The sequence below is a fragment of the Limulus polyphemus genome, unplaced genomic scaffold (assembly GCF_000517525.1).
Source record: "Limulus polyphemus unplaced genomic scaffold, Limulus_polyphemus-2.1.2 Scaffold3597, whole genome shotgun sequence".
Lineage (NCBI taxonomy): Eukaryota > Metazoa > Arthropoda > Merostomata > Xiphosura > Limulidae > Limulus > Limulus polyphemus.
The window spans coordinates 61,146-71,190 of record NW_013669207.1 but is presented as its reverse complement, the minus strand read 5'-3'; the positions used below and the strand labels follow the sequence as shown (position 1 = coordinate 71,190).

General features: G+C 35.9%; 1 pseudogene; it reads left to right on the top strand.

Moving 5' to 3' along the window:
- Positions 1-5,893, top strand: part of LOC106469661 — a 47,961-nt pseudogene extending 42,068 nt beyond the window's left edge.
- Positions 5,894-10,045: the final 4,152 nt, after the last annotated feature.

The window sequence follows — 10,045 nt, the reverse complement described above, 5'->3', positions numbered from 1 at the left end:
AGTCTCAGAGGCCAGTGGAAAAAATGTCACCGTCTCCACAACCAAAAACAAAAAGATCTTTTATCGATCACACCACTGAATCAAAAATTGCCATGGAAATCAGACAATTCAAAGAACGAGAGGATGAACTTCGGCATCTACGACAACAGACTCATCATTTTGGTGCTGGTGAGGAAAGTAACGATGTTACCAATGAAATTCCTCGCTCTGACTGTTCAGGAAGCTCTCATGATGACTACTTGTCTTCTGAACGACAATCGCCAGTTGTTCAGCCTGAGCATAATAATGTTACTCGTGCCATTTCTTTGGACGCTTTACATAGTGGTCAGCAGTACAACTTGGGATTTGCTTTCGCCAGCAGACGGAAAGAGAACATAAAGGTCCGTCCACTAACAGACCAAGAGAATGAGGAAGCGACCCCTATATTTAAAACAATGAACGAATCTCCTGTGGAAAGGGAAATCCGTTTGGCTAAAGAACGTGAAGAAGCGCTGAGGAAGGAACGTGGCTCAGCACCTCAACAAAACAACGAATGGAAGACCCCTCAAAGACACTCCCCAGTAAGTGTAACAAGATTGAAGTCAGCCACGTCTCCTAATATCAGTGGCAATACTCAGAAAATGTTGGCTGCATCAAGGATTCAGAAGGAAATTGATGAACAGACAGAACGCGAGATGGCACTTCGAGCAGGAGGTCAGATTCAAACGATATCCCAAGAGCGAACTGATTCCAAGGTCACTCGTCTTGCGGATAAAGAAAGTGATAGAGTTTCGAGTAATCATACAAATACTCCAACCCAACAGAATGACTCCCTAGTCGGGACAACCCCACCATCCTCTCTAGTGCAAGGACCAGTGCGTTCTGTGGATACAGGTAGTACTTGGTCACCTGCTACACTAGCTCAAGAACAGGGCATGATAATGGACAATTCCCCACTAGCAGCTAAGACGCCATCTCCAGTTATTAATGGTCGTGCTTACGGACAAGAATCTAAAAAATTCCTTCCCCAGCCAGTTCTATAAACTCCTCTAATGCCACCACACCACCAGCTCGAAGATTTATACAAAATTCATCAGGTAATAGGGGTATCAGCATGCAACGATTCATTGCTAGCCGCGGAAAGGAAGTTCGTGCCTTTTCCACATCCAGTCTGAAAAGTCCACCTAGTAGTCAAGTAAATAACTACAACGGGTATGCGTCTCCGACATACACCAGAAACCCTTCTGCCATTTATCCAGTAAATCACTCCGATAACCTGCCTCCTGTAGTAGTAAAGAGGGAGAGGAGCGAAGGAAGACCACCTTTAGTTCACAGGAAATCTCTACCTTCAACAGAATCAAAAATCCAAGAGGAACTGAAGGAAATAAAAGAACGAGAGGAAGAATTAAGGTGAGAAACCTTTTTTTTAATCTTAAACTAACTGAGTAGCTCCAAGAGGAACTGAAGGAAATAAAAGAACGAGAGGAAGAATTAAGGTGAGAAACCTTTTTTTTAATCTTAAACTGAGTAGCAACCTAAAATAGGAATTTCCTAAGAAACCAACAACAAAAACACTTACTGGTGATAATTATTTAGAGCATTATTGTTTCTTTGTTAAAAAGAACCTTATTAACATTTGTTTTTAATATTTCTTTCTTGCAATGACAACAAAGTTTGAAAGAACACGTCTTCTCCTGCTACACGCATGGTGCTTCTCTTTTCGGACAACCATTAAATAGCGTCTAACTTCAGTATGTTTTATTATTAGTTGTAGTATTGGTTTAAAATTACCATGTGAAATACAACGTTAGTTACGAATTGGACGCATACTTTTTGTAATCTTTGCTTACACAAAAATGGTAATCTACGTTACCAACAGAAGCGTATTTTTCGGTAAACTGGACGTGGATCCTATTTTGTTACGCGAGTTATTGTAGCTGTCTTGTAGATTAGTTATTCTAATGCCCTAAACTTCCTCGTGGCCGTACGATTAACTCGTTGAGAGCTACTTTGTATTTAAAATCACGTTTTCTAAAAGTGTTTTTTAAGCATGAAGTGAAACCTAACTAAAGCAACTATAGATGGGCTTGTTAAAAAGTATTCTAGCCAGTGTTTTTACCTGTGAATATTTTTCTCTAAATTTCGCTTGTTTATAAAAATAATTATGCACAATACCACAAACAAGTAAGTTTATGATAAATTGAACAGCGTATTAAAAACAAACAAACAAGAAAACGATTACCTGTATGTCAGCGCCATCTATTAACAAACAGTTACAAATCTAAGATGTTATACTTTCTTCATTACTTATTTATGCTGACCAGTTTTTAATGTTGTATTGCATATCATTGTTATACAAATAAATATTGAAAACCAGAACAATGACCGAATCTTCACGTGCAGTATCTCTACAGCATAACATTTAGATTATCTAAAATTAGTTATGATGTTTTTTAAATCTCGCCAAACTACAAATGGCTCGTAACTATAATGTAGCCCTCTGGCGATTGCTACAGCCATCAGTGATGTCGTTTAGACGTCCTTTTTGTGAGGTACTTCGTCAATTAAATAAAAACGAAAGCAGGAAATGTGCACCCCCCTGTAGTAGTGGTCCAGTAGTGTTAAGAACTTTTCACCGTGTACATAACACAGTCGTTAAACTGGATCTCTTCAACAGTTTAAAGTTCGTATGAATATTTTAGTGAAATGATTACGTGCAGAAATTAAACTTACTTCCTGGTTTGTTTGCATTTTCATTGTTGTTGTGCAGTCATGTTGTTTTATGATCAGACGCTCCTCCAGTGGCTTAACAGTAAGTTTGAGGGCTTATAACGTTAAAAATCGGAGTTCGATACCTGCGGTAGGCACATTTCCGCTGGCCTATTGCGTAGCTTTGCACTTAACAACAAACAATCGTCATCGGACGTTTAATTGCATGGGTGAGGTATCGTCTGTTCCATGCTTTAAATTTCAATCATTATTATAATTTTCATGTTTTACCTTTGTTGAATTACGTCATTGCCACCATTGTCTTAACATTTATATAATTTCTAATGTGTATTGAAAATACTTTTCTTTTTTTCATAACTTAAGAGGGAACAAAAAACGGTTGTTGTTTTTAACATTCAACTTTAAAATGGGAATATTTTTACTCACAGACTTCAAAGGGCTCGTATTCTAGCGAGTTCTCAACCCAGCCTTCACATGCTAGATGATGACGACCAATCTGAACCTTTTGACCAGGAGAACTTACAAATCCTCAAAGAAAGGTCCACTAGCAACCCTGACCTGTCCGTAAATGGTGACGAAGAAAGTCCTATAGAGAAAAAGGTATTTTGGTACAAGTTAACAAACTCGTAAAAATAACCCTATCTGGTATTTTTTCTGTTTTTATTTTTTTTATAGGGAAGTTCTGCTGAAATATGAGGATTAGGGTGATACAGGTTCATTATTTGTTAATAAGTTGTAGCAGGTGTAACGAATTTTTAGTTTCAGTAAATTAACCAACAGCAAGTAGTGACAGATCTAGGTTCATTAATCCTATATTGAACATGGATTTGTTACCTGTGAAGTAGTCTTTGTTACTTAATACTAGTGATGAACGGGTAGTAAAACTTGGCCGAAAACCGGGTCCAGGTACCCGGTCACTAAGCTTCGGTCGGTGCCGGGTGTCTACCGGGACCGAGTTCCTCCCCCCCCCCCGAAAAAAAAAACCTACACAAAAATTATAAACAAAAACAAAGTTCACGTTTATAACATTTAACCGAATATTCACCAACAGAACATTCAAGTTTTACTTTTAATGCCTAACCTCTATTGTTATCAAAAAACCCAACCTTCCCCAGAAATCCACTTTTCAAGCCATGCCTGTTATTAACCCCTATTGTACTCTGAATCCCGACTTTCATTTTTGTTGATCGGAACAATTTTTAAACTAAACCAATTTTTGACTGTCTTTCAGGACCGAGTTAGTTGCCACAAAAATTAGGGCTTGGATGCCTAACTTCTACACCGGGTAGCCCAATACGCGGCAGAAGCCGAATATCTGACCGGGATACCCGTGCATCCTTACTTAATATACCTAGAAATACTTCAGTTCTCTGTTGTTGTTTTTTTTAATGCTCTTACTTCAAGGTAACACTCTAAATAACCAAAGCTGTTTAGTAAAAAAGTTCAGATAACCGTATTTTCATAATGCACGTAATAAAAGGGTTAACGAATTAAAAAGTGGAAGATGGAACTGCTGGCGTTTATCTTTTGAAACAAATCATTTCTTCATCAGAAAACTCTTCTGTTTTAATAAATGTTAATAATCAAAATGTGATCGTTTTAAGTTGCACCCCCCCCACACACACACACAAATAGAATTTTAAAAATATTGGAATACAACTTTTTGTGAATTTTTTATTATGTAATGTTCAATCATGCGTTTGTATTTTGAAAAGTCGCTGTATGTGCATAAATTATTTTTTAAATAAACATTTTAGCATTAAGTTTCATGTACTGAAATGTCTTGGTTATGGACGCTCTTGTTTGTTATTTCCAGGCTCCAAGCGGCCAAAGAAGGAGAAGTGTATTAATCGCCGAATGGGAACAGAAGATTCAGGAAGCGGAGGTTAAGACTTGAAGTCAATGAACCCGCCTCCAGCTCCCTTTACCCTTCCAAAACTTCTTGTCACGGGAACATGCGTGTTTATCGAGTATTTCAATATTTAACAACGATATTAAGTTATTTTTTTGTTTTAATTATTAGAGAATAACCGTAGAGTAGGTTTGGAGAACTTTTTGTGTGTGGCATCGTGTCGTATTCTGGATCATTCTGAATAATATGTTAAACTCGTATCAGTAACGGTAAAAACCTACATTTTTAGTTTAATCAAAATGTAAAGGACAAAGATCACTGAGATAAGAGCATCATCCGGAAGCACGTCTTCTGATGTCTGATACAACTTTCACACAAATGGCTCCCCCTAACTCTTCTAGAGAATGTCAGTGCGGGAATCTTGAACTTTTCTCGCGTTTAATTTAGAAGAAAATAATAGCCATGATAGAAAACATTGGGTTACATTAATAAAAGACTCTCGTTATAATCAGAAAAGCAAATTCTTTGTGTTTCTAATTTCAGTTGTCGGTTGGATTCAATTAAATTACCATATTTTTTTATTTTTTTTGCAACACTACATGTATTTCAAATATTCTCTTTTCTTCAATAACCCTTGTTTCATGTTTATTATTGTTATTAATATTATTGTATTTGTAACATTATTTTATTTGTTTACAATTGCAAACGAGTACATATTTAGTGGATCAACTGTTTGATCTCCAAATCATCGTAAGGGCTAAACAGTTTTACAGTTTGAAAATAGCAAAAAACTTAAGCCTATTTTTTATTTCCACATGTTCTTCAGCTATGAAACGCAAATGGTTTGGTTTGGTTTCGGTTCCAACATTATTACTTGGTGATGATGGCATTCTGCATCCACAATTTGTTTTTATTCTTAATCTATATTTACATGTAAACAAGTATGTTCATGTTAGAACATACCGGATATCATGCTTTATCGAACAATGTTTGTGAAATTTAAATGGTTCTTTCATACGAGTCACCAGTGGATATTAATTTCTTTTAGATTGGATTTGAGTTTATTTCGCTTATACTGATGTGCAGAGTAAAATGGCTTAAGAATAAGCTTTCGTCTTTAAGAGACGGAACATGTGTTAGTTGTTGTTGGTGCTAGAGTTAATTATCCAATGTCAACAAGAGATTCTATTCCTAAGTGTTTGATATCACTGTAGTGCCTGAATTTGTCTATGATACTAGAACGTATGGGGGGAAAATATTTTTCTACTAACTTGAGTTGAAGTGCTTTTGAATTTTGAATATTAATCATGCAAATAAAACCTTGTAAGCCTATTGTGTGACATGTTGTTAGTACTTGTAGGGAAGATGTTACAGGAAAGCCACGTGATTCTCTATATACACCTACATAACACATTTCAAGGATTAAGAGCCGATATATTAAATTATTTCTAAAACTAAATCACAAATAAATGATTAGGGCGTAAAGCATATCTAACTCGTCGATCCCATTGGAACAGAAAAAAAGGTGGAATTATTAAAATCGTGTTGTTGTTTTTTAAAAGAAACCTCCAAATTCCGAATAATGATTTTTAAACAATATTTCTTCCACAAGCTGCATTTGTCGCACTGATATCTTCATTTATCTATTTTTTGGCTATCTTAATCGGTTAGTTGTTGATGTAGATAGATGTAAATTATTTTAATAAACATTTAAAATTAATCCTAATAAAGTATTTGAAAATAAATCGTAATTTTAGCAAAATGGTTAATAAATCGAACAAAATTATTTCATTCCAAATTTATCTGTTTCAATGAAATGTCGAAAGAAGCACTCAACGACAAGAATGAATTATTCATGGCCTTTTAACAACTAAATCATTCGGTTTTCAAACTCTATATACAAGTGTATAAGAGTGATCTACTTACAACATAGTATGCGTTTTAGGTAAAAAATAACACCTAATATCCTCTAAATTGAACCTCGTTAAACTGATCATTTCTTAATAGCCTGATGGGTAGGGCGCTCGACTAACAATCTGAGGATCGCGGGTTCCAATCAACCAATTTTCTGTTCTTTATTTTTTTTAAGCGCTGAAGTTATATTTTGTAAAATTTGGTCTTGTTTTGTTAGTTCCAAAATTGATGACAGAAAGTGTAATTCAAATTCATTAGGGTTGTCTGTCTCTGATATTTACACGAAGAGTGACTACAGTATAACTGAGATCTTCCTTAAGCTTAAAATCCTAAATAAAATGGAAATCCTAGATTGGGTAGTTATTTTCTCAAAAGATTGGACGGGGATGAAATGTATTTTGGTTGATAGTAATTGACTTAAGCACTAGATGGCACCACTATCTAATGTAGGCGCGCGCGTGTATCTATACACAGTACTAGGTATTATAGTAAAGTAATATACTGAATAACTGGGGAGAAAGCCAAGTATCCAAAATGTTAATATATTAAAAACAACTTGATCTAAAACATTTATGTTTGTACAATAGTTCCGTTCTAATATGACGCCTACCCTGTATTATCATGCAAACAGAAAACCGTGTCCAACTTCATGTATTAAAGGAATGATATCGGGATTAAATTCCATCTAAAAATCAGGTCCCATATCAACTACTTAGAAGAAGTAGATAAAACTGCTCCTCCGTTGTTTCTGAAATCAGACCACCAATGTTATCTTCAACCTCGATAAAAGCTGGAAGAAGAAGGTCGTACTATCAGTTTGAATTTGTTGTATCTTTAATGATTATTGGGTAAATTTCATCTGAACTTCTAGAACCTTTTTTTAATTTAGCTGTTATTTTTTTTTTCAATTAATCTTCTGGCCAGGTGGTTAGGGCACTCGACTCGCAATCTGCGGGTTCGAATCCCCATCCCACCAAACATGCTCGCCCTTTCAGCCGTGGGGGCGTTATAATGTGACAGTCAATCCCACTATTTGTTGGTAAAAGAGTAGCCCAAGAGTTGGCGGTGGGTGGTGATGACTAGCTGCCTTCCCTCTAGTCTTACACTGCTAAATTAGGGATGACTAGCGCAGATAGCCCTCGTGTAGCTTTGCGCGAAATTCAAAAACAAACAATATCAATTAATCTTACTGAGATTGCAGGTGAAATAAGTGACGTGAAAAATAAACTGATTCGTATCTACGATACGTGATCCGTGACAGTAAGTATATTCATTTTACATTCGACCGATATATACTATGGCTTCACGCATATTAATAACGAAAACAACAGCAAAAAAAACAAAAAAAAAACGAGATACGCGTATTTTCGAAGGGCGCTCCCTTTTTTCATCATGGTTTGTTTTAGCACGAAGTTACATAATGGGCTATCTGTGCTGCGTGGATCGAAACCCAAAGTTTATCTAGCGTTATGACTTTCAAACTTACCGGTAGGCCACTAAAAACACTTCTTTCTTTCTTTTTACATAAAGAGCTGAAGCAGAGACCTTTGGGGTCTTATTTAGATTGATAAAACTTATCTTTTTTCTTACTAATACTGGGGTGACCGAAAATAACTGTACAGTAGTACACTCTGCGCTTTTATCCAGGTTTAAATCAATGTCTCAAAGATCAACAATGAATATTGATTCTGAATGTATTTATCGAATAACAGCGTCAGTGGGCCTGCTGGTAGTATTCTCTTCGTTAATCTCTCGTGTAGTTATTTTTGGTCATACCTATATTATTTTAGTAGACTGGCAAATATATTTTTCTGTTCATTTTAATCAGAAGCTACTTTTATAATAATACACTCATTCATTCGTATTGTGTTTTACTACTGTTATGTTGTTGTGAAGATCTTTGTCTGCAAATTAGTGAAGCAACAAGATAAGATATAGGGGGTGCACATCTCCGGTAGCATGTTCAAGGACAGTTTCAAAGTGCTTCGATATTTCCAGAGAATTCTGTAAGCTAAAAAACAACAAGTCAACGAATACACGAATTTATCAAACATTCACGTCTTTAGGATATCTGATTTACAGGAGTTTGATAATAGTAAGTTAACTTGATAATAGTAAGTTAACTTCTTAAATATATCCTACTTTCTCGGTGCCCTTTTCTTGTTTTTTTATACTGTATCGGTCGTTTTATTGTTTCCATTATCCAATTTTACTGAACGCAACAGTACGCATTTATTTTTTCTTCACTATTTCATTTTGTTTTCATAATTAAAGTAACGGTCCCTTTGTTTTGTTTCTCAGTAGGAGGAGACCAGTGTAATAAATCAGTTGTTTGTATAATCTTCAACTTTTGCAGTATATTCTCTTCTTCTTCTTTTTTTTTAGTACACATGGTATGAGTTTAAGGGTTAACAATTCCATCAAACTCCCACGATAACTTAACCCCTTCTAACATTAACAAAAAAGGAACATTGATATTGAATTTTTATTTATGGCAAGACTACTAAGGTTATCTGACAGGAAGGAAAGCAGTCAGTCAGCAGCACCCTAACACCCACCATCCACGCTGAAGGATTGATCTTCTAATGCACCCACAGCGTAAAGTGCGAGGAACATTTTGTGACAATGCACGGATTCGAATTTGGCTCTTCAGCTCCGAAATATTGTGTTTGTTTGTTCGTAGTTAAGCACAAAGCTATATAATGGGCTATCTGTGCTGTGCCCACTATGGGTATTGCTCTTCAGCTCCGAAATATTGTGTTTGTTTGTTCGTAGTTAAGCACAAAGCTATATAATGGGCTATCTGTGCTGTGCCCACCGTGGGTATTGCTCTTCAGCTCCGAAATATTGTGTTTGTTTGTTCGTAGTTAAGCACAAAGCTATATAATGGGCTATCTGTGCTGTGCCCACCATGGGTATTGAAAGTAGTTTTTAGCGTTGTAAGTCCACAGATTTGCCGGTGGGGCCCGAAATACAGAGTTATAACAAATGGACAATCCATGCCCCTGACGTAAAGGAAAATTGCGGTATCTATTTATTTTTTCACAGATTTAAAGCATTTTTTTTTTATGAGATTTCCATACCAAAACAACATTCACTTATATACATTTTGTATAAAAAATAGCTTGCCTTTGAGATCACCGCCTTAAAACTTCCCCCAATATATAAAAACAAACTTTGTGTAAATATTGTTTTTATATTCATTTTTTTACCGCGATTAATTTTTCCTGTATATTTTAATTCGCTTTCTTCCTCAACAATCAGAAATCTATATAAATATAATAGTACTGTCTGTTGTCTGTCCATGTAACTACTTCGCCCTCTATGGATGGATCTTCACCAACATCGGTATTGGTGGTTCATTGGGTCCATGAAGAGATACTTACAAATTTTCAGTTTTGCGGCTTTTATGGGCGTTTTTTTTACCACTACTTCGCCCCCTATTGATGGATCTTCACCAAATTTGGCATGAAAGTTTGTTGGGTCCATGCGGAGATACACGAACTTGTGGTTTCACATTTTATGTTTTGCAGTTTTTATGGACGTTTTATTAAAAGTACATACAAAGGA